The sequence below is a fragment of the Anopheles aquasalis genome, chromosome 3 (assembly GCF_943734665.1).
Source record: "Anopheles aquasalis chromosome 3, idAnoAquaMG_Q_19, whole genome shotgun sequence".
NCBI classification, from domain to species: domain Eukaryota; kingdom Metazoa; phylum Arthropoda; class Insecta; order Diptera; family Culicidae; genus Anopheles; species Anopheles aquasalis.
This window is the reverse complement of record NC_064878.1, coordinates 40,135,275-40,154,628: the sequence shown is the minus strand read 5'-3', so window position 1 is coordinate 40,154,628 and position 19,354 is coordinate 40,135,275. Positions and strand designations below refer to the sequence as shown.

General features: G+C 47.4%; 1 pseudogene; it reads right to left on the bottom strand.

The window, feature by feature from the left end:
• Nucleotides 1–16,778: 16,778 nt before the first annotated feature.
• LOC126575045 (uncharacterized) lies at nucleotides 16,779–17,278 on the bottom strand (annotated as a pseudogene).
• Between the last annotated feature and the right edge of the window lie 2,076 nt (nucleotides 17,279–19,354).

Sequence of the window (19,354 nt, the reverse complement as noted above, 5' to 3'; positions counted from 1 at the left end):
ATCACTATGTTTAGTGCACTGGGCCTGGTTCCTTGGCGGCGCCCAGAAATTAATGTAAAAAAAACCAACGATACCGAGCTCGTGACTCGCCAGCTGCCTTGTCCGGTCAGTGGCCACAGGATGGTGCTAAAAAGCAGCGACTTTATCACCGTTTACACAGGTCCTTAACGGGTCCGTGGAATGCTCTCCATAAACGAGTGGTTTCTTCACCGACTTTTCTTCGTGACTTGTTGGTCCAATTTCCAAACCCACGGCACCAAACTTTAATGGCAACCGTACGCACGTGTGTTAGACTCCCGTTTCTGGTCATAAACGTGTCAGTCGCAACATGCTGTTGAGGAGCACCGCGATTGGAAGCACATTTTTAGGAGAAACCTTGGGTCGTCTCCCCGCGAGGTGCCTGATTAATATGCTCCCTGCGGTCATGTCATCTGGTTTGCAGATTTCGCCCAGGTCCGCAAGTCCGTCCCGACGACGACGTTCAGCTGGCACTCGCTCGCTGGCTGGCCCGGAAGCGACAGGACTCAGCGGTTGGTGGAGTGATAAATGTGCGCTAATGAAGACAAGAAGTATGTCACCTGCGTCAGCCGGTCCGGTCTTCGGTGAGCACACGATTGCGATTTGGTTTTTTTCTCTCCTTTTTTTTTAAAGGAAAGCATCTTTCTGCGGACTTTGTGGTGTCGTGTGTTCCGTTTGCCTGCATGATCGTGGCCCGGATGATGAATATGCGATGAGAAGGGCCAATGGCCCACGTGAGAGGATCGTAAAAACGACCATAAATGATTGGCCTTATCGCATACCGAAGCGACGCAGTTTATGGTGCACATTGCACCGAATTTAATGCTCGCTCCTGTTGCATGGAATGGTTTTTGGGTTTTTTGTCTTCTTCGAAGCACAAAACGCCAAACGAACAGCATGTTGGTGGTGCTGGTGCTACTTCAACCAATAATGCGCTCTTTTCTTTACAGACCGTTGCTCAGACCGGACTGGAAGAATGCAGACCAACCAGAGTTGTAAACGATTTTTTTTTTCAGAAACCTCGCTCGCACCACAATTTGCAAGTAAAGTTTCCAAGTTCCACGAGAAACTCGCGCCCGGCAATTGAAACCGCGAACCGCGTGCGAACACGAAGAAAGCCCAACGGTCCCAACCACACTGCCGTGTTGCCCGCTGGGCGCAATTGGAAGTAAATTGAATCCGGGAGTCACTTATTTGTTAGAAAAGATGTAGTTAAATTGCGCCCTGGCACTGGCACTGGCGAGCAACGGAACAACTTCGCTCTTTTGCGGCTAGTTTCCGAGCGATGAATCTGGTGAGTAGCAATGGGAGGTAGCGCAAAAGCAGCAGTAGTAATAACTTTAAATTCATCCTGCGGCAAAACTGCGCTACCCAACGCCCTGTACTTATAGGGTCGCTCAACCGGTGGTAGCAGCAACCGACATTCACCGGAATTCCCTGGCAAACAGTAAGCAACAGAGGGCCAGGGCCAGCACACAGGACGGTGGCCACCGAGTGAGTTATGTGTTTCGTGGGCAGAAAAAGTGTTTTCAACCTCCGCTCGAGAGTCTTTTTTTTCCATTTTGCGCCGTAGCGCGTAGGATTTTCGTGGCAACTTTGCTCGCCGAAATTTTTCCGAGGCCTCCAATCGCGTTCTGGTGTGCCCTGTGTTTGGCCACGGCGCTCCAAGGCAACGAGGCAGTGGAGCAGTCGAGGTTTGATTCCGGCACAATATCGCCATCATTATCAACAATAATTCACCTTCCCCTTGGCGCCGGGTCTACCGGTTCACTACCTCAACCACCTTCTGTCCACATTTTGCGCCTTTTGTGAGGCTTCATCCACCCGGGGGGAAGGAAAAATGTGCCCAAGTGCTCCTTGGTAACTCGCCAAAGCCAGCAGACTTTGTAGCAAACGCAAAATCCAATCGAGGCAACAGTAAACTACCTGGAGGCAAGCCATGTTCCCGGTTCTCGGTTGTCGGTGAATGCCATTTGCCAAATTTGAATACAGCCATACAGCAGCCGCTTCGTCCACTTTTCGATACAGCCATACCTGGTGTGGCGTAAGGATTCCGGGATTCTATTCGAGCGAACAAGCAAATGTCGCCAACCGGTAGCGTCAGGGCGCGCGCGCGCGTACCTTCGCTCGGTAATGACATCAGGAAACGGATTCGCGCACTCTGCAGCACACCTACCTCACGTCTAACGCCGGTTTCTTGTCCGAGGAACGCGATCCGGGGGAGTGCTGGAGGCGTTAACCCTCCAGCAGCAGCAGCAGCAGCAGCCTTTTCATCCAGCAGAACAGCCGAACAAGCGAGCGAACATGATGGTGACAGGGAGGAAAAAAAGAAAAAAGGAAAACCACTCCACGGACCGGAATCTCCAGGGTACAAGTCCTGACGATGGCACACGTCGTGAAGGTCGAGGTGAGGGACGGAGGAAGGTGATGCTCGTTTGCTTCATTTGTCATACTATTGCCATCATATTAGGTTGGGAGGTTTTGCAACTTCTTTTTTTCCCCTCGTTTCGTTTTCCATAGTCGATGCGAAGGTTCTCAACCGATAAGACTCGCTGGCACTGGATCTATCCGTCCAATCGGCCCGGGCCTGGCCCAAGCGGCCCCCCAAATGCTGCACAGAGGTAGAGAAGGAAGCCAGAGGTCGTGGAAAACCCGGAAAATTGCACGATGTCATCATAATTTATAAGAAACGGAACGCGGGAGTTCGCCAGGAACGTGATTCGTCGGTTTTTCGCTGAATTCGCAGGTGTTTCGACGACGACGACGACGACCATGATTCGCTTCCTTCCGTTCGGAACGTTCGTTAGTTTGTTCGTGGAGAACGTCCGAGGGAAATGCGATGCGAAATGGAAATAAGATTTTGCGTCAAACCAACGGAAAAGGTGGGGGGGGGGGGGGGGGGGATCTATCCACCAGACTGGAGCAGGCTTTCAGGCGGGCGCTTGATTGAATGGCGCTTCATTCCGGAGCACCAAAAACCGGTGCCCGAAGGATTCGACGGAGCTGGCTCGCAAATGTAATCAAGTTTGAGATTATCGATGGAAGGATGTTGATGAATCCAAACCAGCTCCGCCGTAGATTCTTTTGAACAAGATTGGAGCGATGAGTTTCAGATGAAAATATTCGGAAGGTGAGGTGTTGGATATTTTTCAAAACAATTCGTATTTGAGATCACTTCTAGAAGAAGAGCTACTGAACAGCTCAATTGCAAAGTGTCACTTTCTATCAGTCAACCAACAAAACAGCAACCGCATTGGTCCTTCAAGCACCTCGCAAAGTCCTTTAATACCTCCGAAAAAAACAAACTCTGCCGTGCCCCTTTCCGTTTAACCGCTCCAACTCGATCTAATCCCGTGGCTGGCTAGCCGCATGGTCAACCGAAACCACCATCACCAGTTAGTTATTTATTTAACCTAGTTAGTTAACGTCACCCCGGTCTAAACTGGCCGCTAGCTCGTCGGTGGTCCCTGCTGCTAACGAATCCTGCAACCTTCCAACCAGAAGCGCGACAACGATGATGATGCTGGTGCTGCTGCTGCTGGTGTCCTAATTTAATTTTCACTCACTTTTCACCATTAACCGAGACGACCGAGGACGAGGGCAAGGATAAATGGTTTCGCTCGCTGGCTGGCTAGCTGGCTTGGTCTGGTGAGTTTCAATTTGCTCCATTCCAGCGCCATCGCCAGTTCGTCAACCAGCGTTCGTCGTCTGAGCGACCAAGAACGTCCGTTTGTTAGTCCGTCTTGCGTAGCCGTAAGGCTAACGGAAGTGCCTGGTGCCTGGAGCCTTGTTACAGGAGACGGTGACACAGCCCAGCATCCACGGAACACCGCGGGCGAGAAGAACGATGTCACTTGACTTCTTGCGCCCGAGCACAAACAAATTAAAACAATTTCCAACCATTTGCCTTCCATTCTTTTCGCCTGTCCAGCCAATCCAGAGGACGGAGAAGCCTCAGAAGAAGAAGTCCACTGGCCAGTCCCGTCCCCGGCGGGCTAGTACGCCGTTAGTTGTGACGGAGTGACTTGGAGTCAGTTCGTTTAAGTGCCTTTTCACGCGGTCGCTGACCGCCAGTCGGTGGAACCGTGGAAGGAGATGAGATTGAGTTGGAAAATGAACGTCGAGCCGTGAACGCGGACAAGAAGAAGACCTAAATAGAGCAAATCTTTCGCGTGTGGCATCCAAAGCAGCAGCAGCAGTTGAATCCTTAGAAGAGCTTGCTCCGGACGGCATTCCAAACAGCTGGCCTCTCGGGAACGACGACGACCACGATGATGATGATGATGATGATGATGCACCCGCGACACAAAAAGCAATTAATTTCCTGACCTAGGACCGCGCCAAGGAGTCCGCGTCAGCGTCAGCAGAACCGACGACGACGACGACGCAACGACGGTCACTGTCGCTTTCACTCCGTAACACCAGGACCGGGGGGGCGTGCTGCGGTTTGGTCGAAGAGTGAGCCCGCCGGACTCATTTTCCATTTTTATACTTTCGATTTTCATTTTCCTCGTGCTCCGCCACTGCCACTCGAGGCGGCGCGCCGGCACTCGTGGAGTGGTCGAACCGTTTGTCTTGAGGATCATTTGTGAGTTGACGTAACTTTGCGCCCATCACCCGGTGATGCTGTGGCCTGTGACTGGGAGAGGTAGGACGGCAGGAAGGTGGCAAAAGGCAAAGTTAAGCAGCTGCTAGTAGTTGCTTCTCCTAGTGGACACACCAGGCACCAGGCACTGCTGGTTCGTTGATTTTACTTCATTTTCTTTCCTGTTTTTCTTTCTTTCAAGGTCCCGTCCCGCAGTCTAGGCAGCGGTTTAATGAAAGTTGACCCAAACGGCGGAGATGGGTGTTGGCAAATGGTGTCAGGCCCTTTTATTGATTACTCACCATTCTCACGACACTCGCTCCCGATGGCGCGCTCGGAAGGACAGTGAGACTTTAATTTGTGGCCCATGGGATGCTGGCCTAGTTTTGCGAGCAATGGGCGGCGGATTTTTGTGTGGTACGTGATTTGTAAGCTCATCTTTATGAGTAGCGAAAGGGATACAACAAAGGATTTTGAGTTTTAGGTATCATAACAATAATTTCGCTTATTTCAAAGCTATTTTGGGGTAACAGATGACTCTTATTGTAATCTAATGTGTTTTAGAAGACTCTTCATTGTTCTAAATTTTAGTTGTTAACAGAATAATTTGTATCTCTATCTATTTAAGGGTGGACTTCAGTATTTTCGGGCCAAAAAAAGGCCCGTTTTTGACGATTTTTTGTGACGTAACCATTCTACTTATTTCCCTCAAGCGAATGGCATATTAAACTACAACTTTAGAAGTAAATTTAGTTCTATTTTGGGGAGGATTTATTAAAAACTTCATCCATGGCATCAAATTCATAAAGGTGCGTTTGCTAAAAGGTACTTTTTCGTAGCTATCGTAGCTGCATGATAAGTCATCAGAATAATACAAATCGATGTTCGTTTGAAAGAATTATAAGTTTATCCAGGTATCCCCGTCAAGTTTTTGTTGATTTTCCTATTTTTCGATTTTTGGCAGATTTTTGAAGTTGAAAAAGTAATGCTTTTTGTCATTTTGCCTAAAAACACGATTTTTAAAGGTTTGTTTAAAAAAAAGTATCAACAATTTTAATAAAATCTCGACGGGACTACCTGGTAAAAATTATAAAGATTATGTGTTGAAAATTTCATATCAATCGGTCCAATAGTTTTTACGGTACGATGGGCACGAACTTTGAAAACGTTGTTTTTGGGAAACGCTCTTCAATGTAGCGATCTGCATGGAGCCTTGTATGAAGCGCAGATTTTCATAAATCTATATCTTTGTCAGTTTATCCTCGGTTGATCTAAAATTTTTACATGATGTTCTTGTAAGGATCAGCTTTCAGGGAAAAATGTCAAAAATATGTGTCACAAAAAAATTAAGTACCGAAGTCCCCCCTTAACAAAACGTAGGGAAAACTCTGATGTATCCTTCTTGCTGCGCAGTTTCAAATGTGTATCTCAATTTCTTCCTGGAAAATATGGAGTAGTCCTTGATAGACTCTGAAAGCTCAAAACATCCTTTACGGTCGATAGGATATCATAATCTAACATTTTAAGAGCATTTTACAAAGAAAACCAATCCTAAGAGCTGAGCTTTTGTTCAATAATTAAACTACTGTTGAGAATTTCCTTTACATTTCAATGCTTGGATGGTTTCCACAAATTCTTCTCTTTCCAAAAATGGTGAATCTCGAGACAAGCAACAACTCTGTCCACGAAATCGGATCGATTGTATTGAAATACTGTCCCGAGTTGGGCCGTAAAGTATAGGAAAACCGTTTCGTTAATGCAGTCTCGAGCCGAAGCGCCCTCTTTATCCCAATCAACGTGGCGGCCAAGTCTTTTCCATTTTCCGTTCGAAAATCGACAAAATCAACGTCTACGACGCAACCTCAACCCAATCACTCGCCAACCCGCGCTACGCTCCATGCCTCCCCCGAAAAAAAATGCTCCGAGGCGTGGATCGAATCCAAGGAAATCCAGCGAGAATCCATTCGTTATCCTGGAAAATAGCAATTTCCTCGACGGCAACCCCACGCGGCACGTCCCGTATCCTTGGCAATCTTCCTCTTTCGCAAAGCCATCCAAGAGGAGGGTTGTTGGGTTGGGGAGAAAAGGGGGGAGTCGTCGGTCGTTCACTCGTTACGTTGCTCGTTATCAAGCCGAAGGCAAGCGAACAGGCGTTCCGCGTTCCTTTCCCAAAAGAACGTCCCCAAGTTCCTTCCGGGTGCTGAATTCTCCGTCAAGATTTTCCGGCCGAGAGATAACGATGGCGCACAACGCGCACGCATACCGGAGCGCACGGACACTCACATTGTTGCACGAATCAGCTACCGGGGGGAGGAAAAAGCAACGAAAACACACAAAAACCGCTTCACTGTTGAACGCGCACACGAACACACACTGCCGCAGGGATTTTCCACGATGGAGGCGGTGGGTTGAAGCGTCTTCTTCCCGTTTCTACTGTGTTTGGTGTTGCTTTGCTTTTGTTGTAGTGTATACAGTTTTCCGCATTAGCGCGCTTTCCACCGCACCACACTAGCAAATGGTGAAGACGACTTGGTGTCTTCGTACAGCACTCCCCACACAGACACAGACACAGACTGGCGACATTTTCCCCGTGGCAGTTTTCCCCTCGATTCCAATTTTCCAACTCATTCCATCCGGTCTTGTAGAACAGTTCACTGTGTGGGTTGCAAACGTGTTCGCATTCGCTACTCGCTTGTGTTGGTTGTTTTTCTCCTTCGAAAGCGACGTGTTTCATGGCCATGCGAACCAGGGGGTGGTCCTGGGGTGTTGCGCTGGCGGAAAATTGAACTGACGACCCCTCGGTCGACGCCGCCATCAACCGCCAGCACGAAATGGCCGACAGGATAGGAGAGCTTCGAGTTTCTGGCGTCCTTTTCGGCGCAAGGCGATTGCTGCTGCTGCACGTCGGCTGCCCTAATTAACTGGAGATTCGCGTAAATAATTTTCACTTTCCGTACCCGGGGGCGGAAGAGCTCCGGCGCGTCCGATCTCCGACTGACTGGCTGGCTGGCTGGCCGGTCTCCGGTTAATGACTTCCTTCGTTCGTTCTGCTCCAGTTTCCAGGCGACGTGTTGGGATGTGGTGCGATGCCTCGTAGACGACGCGGATTCGGCTCTACGCTTCACAGACAGACTATGTTTTATGTTAATTAACGTCTGGGGGATGATAATTAAAGCGTAAACTTGACCTACTTCGCGGCGGATGCGAATTGTGCGTACCAAGTGCCGTACCGGGTGTCCATTAAATTAAAGTGGATGCTTTCATTGGACGGAACTGGAATTTGATGAGAGGTGGTGTTGGTGTTCTTCAATCAACGGAATGCAATTTGGTGCAATATTGGAGGGATTGTGTAGTTGGACTTCGGTTTTCAGATGCTTTTCTTCATAGAATGAGCTGTCGATACGTTTGCCGTCGGGATACTGCACCGTCTGCTGTCACCTTGAGAAGTATTCCTTCTGAAGCTCAATTATTACGAGAGCTAGTAACATTTTCTAGTCGTCAATAATTTGTTCTGGATATTTGAAACTAAAAAGGAACTTGAAAGTTAATGCGATTTTAATAAGCAGAGCAGATGACGGTCATTGATATATCGCTGGTTCACTTCGTAATTATATCTTTCAGTTATGGTTCTTCCATCTTCAATTAGAACCCTGATGTTCTGTTTTCAACAATAAGGGGGTGCTAAGGTATTAACATTTTTGTTGACATATATTTTTTACATTTTTCCCGGAATGCTGATGCTTTTCAAAGTATTGTGAAGATTTTTTTGCATTAATCCCTAAGTAGTGTCCCTCTATTCGAAGGCACGCCTCCCAAAATTTGCTCCAAGGGATGAAGTCTTCCCCAAAATGGACAAATCTTCCCCAAAATGGAACCAAATATTCTTGACAAGTTGTAGTTCAGTACGACATTCACTTTCAAAATAAAAGTTGAATGGTTTCTTCATGAAAAATCGACAAATATAAGCCTTTTTTGGACTCGAATTAACCTCTGCACCCCTTGACATAACACTTTTCCTCTTAACATTCCGTCTAACGTCCCTTTCGATCCTTTCTTCGACACATTTACAATTTATGTCTTCTGTAAAAGCACTTTCACTGAAAAATCACTTGGAACTTCACGATTGACACTGGTCCTCGTTGCAACTGGCAACGGAAGAATCGCCAAAACTCCTTCCACTCCCCACTGATCAGCTCCAAAACGTAAACGCTTCATCTCGATTGCCACTCTTAGTCGGACCGCCGGTGCTCATGTGGCTTCCGTTGTCCTCCGCTGACTGAACTGACCTGGACCGACCGGCTGGCTGGCTGGCAGAGTGGATGGATCTCTGAGAACCGCGTCGCGCCGCGATTATCATCATCAGGCCCAGGCCAGCCCGGCCGGCCGAATGAAGGGAAAGGGTTATAAATTGTCGTTGGACCCTCCCGACGGTAGCCCGACACCGCACCGCGCGATTCCTCACCGAGACAGGCGAAAGGTAAGGCGAACGAAAGAGGCGAAGATTAGGCAACGGCAGCAGCAACAGCAGCAGCAGCAGCAGCAGCAGCATGTCAAATCAAAGGGAAAAATTTGAATTTAAATTAGGATTCTCACGCACCGCGCGGCCTTTTTTGCATAAATAATTATTTATTTACATCCGGCACCGCGGCACCACCGGTACATCCGGAAGAGAACAGAATGTGAGAGAGCGAGCGATCGTGTGCTCTATCGAGATTCCATAAAATATGATTCGGAAAAATGGAAATGCCAAAAAGGTAAGTGCTCTCGCCTGTATTCAAACGAGGAAGCGCGCGCGTGTATGTAACTGACAAAAAACCGGGGGTTCCGCAAAGGACAGAAAGGGATGACGACGAGGGCGATGAATCCGGTTTAACCCTTTTTTCGCCCCGCACGGTCCTCTCGGTAATTTGGTTGGCGTGTTTTTATTTCATTTTTTGTCGCTCTCTCCGCTCGACGACGAAGCTCTGGATGCTGCTGCTGATGCTGCTGTTGGCCGGGATCATCAACGAGTTTATGCAAATGCACGGCAGCTCACGAGGTCCACCGTGGTGTTGCCGGCACACAACAGACATTGTGGCACATGTATTGTACGCGTTCGCGTATGTCTGTGTACGGTGGTGCCCGATTGTTCCCGCTTTTGTGTTCCATCCCTGGGACCATGAGCGGTCCGCTCATCCGCTTATTGTGTGGCGTGTGAAAGCGAAGAGAAGAGGTCCTTTCTGGTCTGGTCTGGTCGAGGTTTTGGGGCAGCATAAATCGCGCCACCGGAACCGGCAGCATAATGCGAATGTCTGCGAGATTGCTATTCTACTGATGATGAGGTGCTACGAAATGCTGATGAGTCGACCGAAAATCACGCAAATGGTGCGATCGAGGAGCAATAATTCGTTGGAACATGCATGGGAACTACGAAGCATGAATTCTTCTCTGCTATCGCAGGACGATCAACGATCAGTTACCGTCTAAATGAGTGAAATAAATTTGAACAAACTGAGCTCATTTAAGCCACTCACTCCGCCTGATCGTTCCGAATGACCATCGCAATCTGGGAGGGAAATGGCAAGTAAAGTGGACAAACAAAACGATCCTCAAACGATCGCACGAGTCCTGGGAGTGTGTGGCTGCTGCTCTACCACCTGGACCCTATCGGAGGTTCTCTGAACTCGCTCATCGGTAGTGCCCGCTAGCTACATACGACTTCGCGATGGTCCCACAAGGAATGGAAGGGAATGAAAGCCAAAAACGACCGTTCGCCGAGCCCATTAAGGACTAAAAGGACAAGCAATTGAAACGATAAATTCAATTTCGTGCAGCAGCAGCAGCAGCAGCACTGCATATGGACTGCATATGCGTTGGTTGGGACTCTCTTGGGCTGGCTAATCATTACAATTACATTAATACCTGGCCCCGGACCGTCCCCCAAACGGATCGCCGCCGCCGGTTTTGCTCCGGCTATAATTTTTATCAAATTATCCCGATGAGCGCACGCATGCCTCGGAGTGTTGTTTTTTTGTTTCATTTTTTCGGGGACTGCACCTCACTCGCTTTATCCTCCGGTTAGAAAACACAATCTTTCATCGTTTGCTAAATGGTGGAGCACGAGTGAGCACCACCAGCAGCAGCAGCAGCAGAAGGAAAGGATTACTGCCGCGGGATAACCAGTGCCAGTCAGATATTGATATATTGGCGCTGGTTCTGGTCCGCCCTACAGGTGATGCTGGCCGATGAGTTTCGGCTGCACATTTCGGCTCGGCAGCACACACGCTAATCGATGCAGAATCTGGCCTCGAGCTGCTCGGGGATGAATTATGGTGGTTGATGGTGGGCAAATGGCCTTTGCCTGCTGGCTGGCTGGCTGGCTGGCTGCTCGCGACCAACCTTCAACGCACGATTTGTCTTGGGCACAAGCTGCAACCTGATTCGCTCGCGGCACGGACCAACGATGGCCGATTGGGAGCATCGTGCCCGTGGTTGCGGTCTGGTTTCCGGCGGTGCATTAGTTGATGAGTATATCAAAAGCACTGTGCCCACAATGTGGCTCCGTCTCTATAGGCTGGATGTAAACACACATTTACTTCCATTTGAATTCATTTTTTTTTTTATTCATTCGCTCCTTTCATCTATCACGGTGCGCAGCTTTTTCCTTTCCCACCAGCTTGTCGGATGAGAGGCTCGTTCGTTGTTAATTGTTAAATGAATGAGGCTGCTCCAGCCCACCACCACCAAAAACATATGCACCACTCTGCGGGATCCAAAGGGGTGCATTTTTTGCATGCGAAATCCCTGCGAGCACCCAATGCACGGCACCGCGCGATACGGATTTGCATCACAAAGCGAACCCTTTTGGCGACGAGTGCGGAATGGTGTTCCACGGAGGGCCTGCACTTGGCGAACTGTCGTTGTGCCAAAAGTCGGCGATTGCACATGCACCGAGGGGTCCTTTCTCTCTCTCTCTCTCTCTCGGGGTGTGTCATTAATTATGGCAATACAATCACGGCGGGGCCTGTGTTAGCAGCAGGTAGCCGAAGTGGCGCCCAGGAAGCTTCATTTCTTCCTCACTTCCGGGTTCCTGGTGGCCGGAAGTAACGCGCTATGGGCACGCCCGGGAACGGATTTTGCTATTACCGCAATAGTTTTCCCTTGTTTTGCAACATTCGTTGTGTGGTGGATTTGCAGATGGGAAAGCAAATAGAATAGAGCGGTGGATATAAAGAATTTAGCGGGACTGACCGAGTTCTAGGCCTGATTTGAATATTTGAAATCGAGTCTCAATTGTGAAAATCAAAGTGAAAACTAGAAAGCATCGCTTTATGTTAAGTGATTGTCGGTTCTGCGGAATGTTTCTTTAATATCCGGAACAACAAGTAGCCCAATCCTCCATTAAATTGCCTTAAGCGGAGAGAAAAGCTGGTCAAAGGTCAAAGCATAATTACCATTTCGTGTTTTCCGCCAGAAACCACAAAAGGAAAACTCATAATTACCAGAAAAAGTAACAGTCGTGGGAGTGGAAAAAAAGAAGGAACAAAACAAGGAAGCTAAAAAATGAAAAACAAACGACGATTGCCATCGCGACATCGGGAGGAGGGTGGGGCCACCGGAAAAATGAAGACATAAACCAGCTCATTTTCCGGCCTCTCTCCAACTCCTCCAAACAACATTTACTAATGGGTCCGCGGCCATTTGGGTGGAGAACAAAAGCAGAAAAAAGAAGAAAATGAAAGGAACGGTCCAAAGGCAACCGCACGCAGCATCCTGTTTAATGAGAAACCAATGGAGCGCGGTTTAGAGGCCGAGGAAGTGACAAAAAAGGCAAAAAACCGACGATGCGCCACCACCAGCACCACCACCGGAAGGAAGTCTGGTGGTGTCTGGTGTTTTTTTGGGGGGTGGTGTTAATCCCAATTACACTCTCATTAAGCAATTTATCTTTTATGAGGAGGCAAGGCGACAATTCCTACGCCGTGGGGGGTGAGGGTGCCCTTTGTTTTGAGAGGGGGTGTGTTTTTGGGGTGTTGTTTACTTACCCGCGACCTCCTCCCACCTCATTAATTAGCCTTTTTGCTTACTCAGGCGACAATGATAGCTGTGCCCTTTGATGATCGGTGAATTGATTTTACTAAACATTGAACAAGATTTTTGCGATCAAAGTGTTCCTCCTTTTTGAAATATCCTTGAGTGTCCTTGGCGTCCTTGGCGTACACTAGCGTCCTCTCTGTGCTGCTAGGGGAAGCTTCTCTGTCGATGTTTTTCACCGGCCCACCACCACCACCACCACCAGCCAAAAGGCCACATCCTTTTTTTTTCTTCGTCACGAGGACTATTTGCACCGAGGATAAGCGAAGCAAAGAGGAATGGAAGAGAACGAGAACGGGCGCAGGATTAAAGGCGAGGCAAGTTAAAAAACGGGGATGGGACAGAGCGTCAGAGGACGAATGGAAAAAAAAAAATAGGGAGCGAAGCACACGGAATTATCCTGAACGAGGAGGACTCGCGAGCTAAGTGAGCGGAACGGTGAGAGTGGTTCAGGGTAGCAGCGGAAAGGTGAACGACGGCGATGACGGCGTTTCGTGTGCGTGTGGTACCCGCCGTGGCACCGGTGGTAGGTTGTGACCGTACCGTAGGCCCCACCCCTCATAGGGTATGATGAGCCACCCCCAGGGCCATGAGGCTATCGTCGCCGAGATGAGTCCGTTTGTCGTTTTTGCTTGCGTTTATTTTTTCCTTTTTCGTTCTCTCTTTCCCTCTAACTCTATTCTGTGGGACTCGCTTTTCCTCGTGGGTCCTTAGTCCTTCACCGTTTATGTCTGCGATCGGCGGTGGGAGTAAATACGCACCCATCCCCCCCAGCTCCGCTTATCTGTCATCGAATTCGGAACATAAATAAGCTTCCCCGAAAAAATCGACGTGGGTAGCTGGTGTGGTGTGGTCTCTCCGGGCGGCCTTATGAGGAAATGGGAGGCATAAATAATAAATAAATAATGTCCGCGCCTGGCGGGGTTATGCGCAAGGGGGTCGCCATTGAACGGAAACGGGATCATTACTGACTGCGAGACTGTCTTCGGCTTTCCGTTTCTATTTCTGGAGTTTCGCGACCGTCTTCGATCGAAGATGAGTTTTATATCCAAAAACCACGGCCCTTCGCACTGAGTTTATTAGCAAATGGTGAACCTGGAGTGAAGAAAAAAAGTGGTCAAAGCTGAATTGTAATGCCTCATCGTGTAGTCTTGAAGTTGAATCTTTGAGGAACGATTTGTGGCTTGATTTACTTACTTTATGTTTACTGCATTCTAACACCTTTTCTAACACCCAGATTATGACAATCTAAGCCAAGATACGATGGTAAATTTTATATTCAACACTATTAGGTTCTTAGGCTCTCTATTAGAACTTACAAATGAGCAAAACTATAAAGAACTGACAGTTTGTCTGTTTTGAAGCTCGAATGTTCGGTGTGTTGGAAAAGATAGAACCTGTAAAAACCATTAAAAGAATATTTAATGGAGATAGTTTAGACGTGAAGCAGATTTTTCATTTGCAGTGGTGGTAGATATTGCATATTATTTTTTTTATTATTCCGATTTTCCCCCTTTTTATTATCGTACGTAATTTTCGCCAATATGTGACGGTTTTTTACAGGCGATGAGCCACCTTTAATTCAGAATTGATAGGCTGGAATACATTTTCTCAAACGTTTTCATCAAAATGATTCAAACCCAAATCAGAAAAACCTGACACTATATTTCGTTCTCTAACATTCCTACGTTCAACCTTCATATGACTCTGCTCTTTGCTAAATTGTTGTTGTATCGACGTAGTTGCGATCTTCACTGTACTCTGCGTGAACCTCATCAAATTGCATCTCGACACCGAATTGCACCTACCTGTTGATTGCACCTCGTTGCACAGGGGGTTGCAAAGCTGGGGTGCATCAACATTGCCAAATCGAGGCCATTGTTGTGCCTTTACCTTCGTGTTCGCACCCCAAAACTAGGGCAAACTAGGGGTGCCGCACCATCACAATGTCATCAGGCACGAGTACGAGTGCCAGTGATTTGCCAATGATTTTGGCAAAGGGCACCAGAGGTTGACCTACCTCTGGAAGGGATGAATGGCACTGCAGTGCAAAACTATCAAATAAACATCCGTTGCATCACGCAACCAACACGACACATGCAGCATCAGCAAACCAACTCTAATCGGCTTTATTACTGTTTGTGCGAATCCCCTAATTTGTTCTCTGGCGAAAGGGGATGCCAGATCGTGTGCGATATGCTTTCGGTGTTGCCTCGGCAAATGGTAGTTGTATCGGATTGGTATCGATTGAGTATGGGAGAAAATCGAAAGGGTGATGTGCCGAAAAAGTCACTCGAATCGAATTATAATTGTGGGGTGTTATTTTGATCGGCTTTAGATGGCAAATAGGCAATCGGATGCGCGGATGAGCAACAAGTGCATTTTGGTACCAGCCGTCATACATTCGTGGCCATGTAGCAGGTGTTTGGTGAAAAATAGGGTCCCTTTTTTAATTGGCTGATATAACTTAAATGTTTATACGAAAAGGTGTGTCGCGTTTTATGTTGAAAAAAAAACCAACAGAAATTTCGCTAAGTTTCCTTACGTAAATACTCTTAGCAAGATCGCGAATAATAACCTCGCTCGAAAGCAATTCTTATTCTACCTTATTCTAGTTTTATGTTAATAAATTGCACAAGCAATTTCTTTATCTCTCCATGACCTCCAAACTGTTGGTTTCAAGTCATATTTTGAAGAATAAAACAATAAATGAGAGCTCTGAATCGAATTCGTTTCGTTCTTAAAAAATATTCTGGAAAACAATCCGGACAAAGGCCTTATCGTATGTTTAAAGAGTGTATATTTAACAAATTACCAAAAAAACTTGCAGTACGCATCACAATAAACGATGAGCTTTCCCGTATACGATGTCACCACGATCGAGGCTTGCATTGATGAACCTATTCTACCACCCACTATCGATGCCTCAAAGGGATGCAAAGCTACACTGTTGTAACAGACGATGTATGTCAGTGCAGATTGAAACAGGGATAGGTTAATGGAATGAAACAGTTTCGGCGAACGCATCGTGAACAACTTACCGTTGGCGTGAAGGAGAACGATCGTGTAGTTCCGGAACTGATTGTCTTTAACAACACGGAGTTAGAGTAGCAAAGTCCACCAGACAACACACCGAATGTTTGCAGATTCGGATAGTTAAGAACCTGTGCATCTTGAGCAGAGCGGGACGTTAACAGAAGCGCTACCCAAAGGACTCGATGAGGCTGTCGCTGGAGAACCAATTCGTTTCTCTTCTTTCAGCTTAGTTCGGCGATCGATGACAATCTGAAGGCCAGTGAAAGTGGCGGAACCAATTTTATACTCAAGCGATCAAAGTGTCTGCGTTGTACCAGTGTATTCGTACAGCGGAATGGAAGGCTCATTTGGTTGACTTGTCTACTGAATTATTCCATTTAAAAACCCTTGGTATGAGTAGTCGTAGCGGATGAAAATGTGAGCTGAGTTCATTCGACGGAAACGATACTACTTCTCAGATAAAACCTTAACTTGATTGAATCCATCGATTTAATTAAGATCTCTTATATCCTATTTCTAGTTAAGTTAACAAGGATAACAGTTGTTACATACATTCTAGTTCTCGCTTGCATAAAAAATATAAATATCATGGAGACAGAACCTTCGTCGATGTTGTATCCTATTTTAACTCTTGCACCAAAGAAGCATTTCTCTAGGTCATGGGTTTGCTGTTGATGGTTACTTTTGGCAACTGACACTGAGGATCTTTCCGTTCCTTAGCGCCCAGTCTTAGCCAACGCTGTTCTTTCCAACGAAACTTGTATTCCGTGCAGGTAAAACGATATTCTTTCTTTTTCTATCGTTCGGTCATTGTCATTGTGTCCGAATTTATGGTCGACGATCGATGCCGAAGTTAAATCCAGTAAAAGTGGCGAGATCAGTTTTATATCAGAAAGCGTCAGTACATTGGTAACATCACGAAATGATTTGGCGAAAGCAATGTCTATTCCAGTGAAAAGGCGTGTTTGAAAAGCTCCATTCCTTCCTAGACAAGATCTTCTTTACCATCTGTGAAGTTTATTTCCATTTTCTTCTTTCCCAATTTTCAATACATTTCGAAGAGAACCTAGGCACAATAAGCATCACAATTGACGATAAGCTTTCCTGTATACGATGTCACAACGATGGCGGTCTGCGCGGTTGAGCCTATTCCTCCACCCACTACCGTTGCATCGAAGGGATGCAAAGGAACGCTGTTGTAACAGACGATGTACGTCAGGGCGGACTGAAACAGAGATATGTTTCGCAAGACAGTTTTCATTGAACGCATCGTGAACAACTCACCGTTGGTGTGAAGGAGAACGACCGTGTAGTCACCGGAACAATGGACTTTAGTGACACGGAGTTAGAGTAGCAGATAGCACCAGAAAATGAACCGAATGTTTGCACATTCGGATAGTTAAGTGCTTCCGGAGGTTGAGCAGAACTGGTGGCCAACAGGAGCACAAGTATCGTTAACCAAGCGACTCGATACGGAGGATGCCGGTAGAGAACCATCTCGCTTACTTGACTTCTTAGGCCCGCGATCGACACAAAACTGAGTAGCGGTGAAAGTTACCGGATCATTTTTATACTTGTACCGTCGAAGGCACACCGATAATTGCTCTCTTTATTTTTCCACAGCTCGAAGAGCTTAATGGGTGCTATTAATAACGGTCCCAACCTGATGTTTATTCAAAGTTTCATTTTTACAGGTAAGGAATTTCGATTTCGCATCCACTTTCATTATTTTTTATGTGGAATCACCAGAACAGGCTCCATGGTACCATGCAGTGTTCGACCTCACTTCCACTCAATTAGTTGTTGTTGTCACTGCTGCACAGAACACTCTAACGTGAGCATTCCAAGGCCCTCCAGGTGTAGCAATGACAGCAAACGAAAGGGTGCTCGTCCCAATACCGCCGGTAATGATTTGAACGTATGGCTGCACCAGTGAATTGGTTGTAACTTCAGCATATTTGATCGAGCTCATCATTGGCTAGAGGAAGAAGAATGGCTGTTAGCAACCATAAGTATGGCCTCGCACCAATTCCTGCTTACCGCATTAGCTGTGACGATCTGCACAATGGTTCTGGTGCCTTGTGAATTGATTGCTGAGGAATAGCAAATTTTCGAACTGCTATCCACCGATCCCAGAGCGAATGATCGAGCTAACGAATCTTCAGCACGCCCGTTAGCAGATAGCAGCAACGTAGCGAACGATAGTAGCACCAACAGTCGCTGCATTTCACATTCAATCCTCTTCATCTCTATTCACAATTTTTTAGAGTGTTTTTTTTTTCAACAGAAAGCCTCTATTTCAGCATGCAATCGTCCTCCAAAGTCCGTGGTGAGTGCGACACTGATGGGACTGACCGGTGCTTTCCCGAGGCCACCCATAAGAAGACGCGCCCCAAGAAATGGTGATGCTTTCGATCGGACTTTCAAAAACCTCACGCTTTTCTGCGAAGGAAATCAATCAACGCGCGGTGTGTGAATGTGTGTTATGCACTCGCTCGCTTGACTTGCAGGGGAAGGATCACTTACTTCCGGTGTAAAGGTGACAGTTCGCGTGATCGGCACTAAGCTGAACACCGCGCTCGATTTGACCGATGCCGTGTAGCAGAGAGAGGCAGCCGGTGCGTACTTACCGATGATGGTGATGTGAGGGCTTGAGCTGTACGGTACCTCACAATGCACTGCCAATGCGAGCAACATCAACGCCAACAATTGGCCACCACTCGATCGATACATTGAAAAGCACGTGCCAAAAACTGAGTCATGAATTCACGTTCCGGATTCGTTTTATACCTTCGCGTTCAAGGGAGAAAGTGCCGGTGGTTCGCGAGAGGCGATGGAAGAGACCGAAGAGACGGAACGTCACATCATCTTTATTATCAACAGTTTTGTGTCACAATTCAGTAGAGCACTTTTATAAACTAAAGACAAAAACACAGACGCGTACAGACACACTAGGCACCGCAGAAGATACGCACGACGACGTTGAGGTGGCCACCCTTCACGGAGGTGACGACAATATCCGTAGACACTGGGTTCGCTGTACCGAGGCCACCGTTAACCACCTGAGCGTAGAACTTTTGGAACGACGTTGATTTTATCTCAATGTACCGCACATTGTTCTGTGCCACCTGGAAGGTCGGAGTTCAAAGAGTTGAAGGGAGTCAGTTCGTCACCGGTAGCGTGCCGACCCATTCCGTAACTTACCGCAGGAGTGAAGGAAAAGGTTCGCGAAATCGGAAACAGGCGATGTGATTGAGTGCTGATTGAGTTCGTGTAGCAAATCAGTTGGGTTGGCAGACTGCTTCCGAACGTGAATTCGGTAGCAGGAAAGATGGAACCGGCTTGTGAGCGAACCGAGGGCAAACAGGAAATGGCGAATATCGCGACCCCAAGCGCCACTGCTGCTGCTGCGCCCAGGCGCTTATCAAACCGTTCCATGCGTCCTGACGGGCCGTCCGCTGGTGAAAGTGTGCCCGATTGCGACTAACACGAAAGCAGATTCGACTGGCCAGTTTTATAGGACCGCTGGACACTGCTGGCATCTGACCTGACATCTTGGGATTCCTTTCCCGGCTGCAAATTGGTAACGTTGGTTACCATTCGGCTGGCACTTGACACTTTTTAGAGGGCAAGGGTAATGCA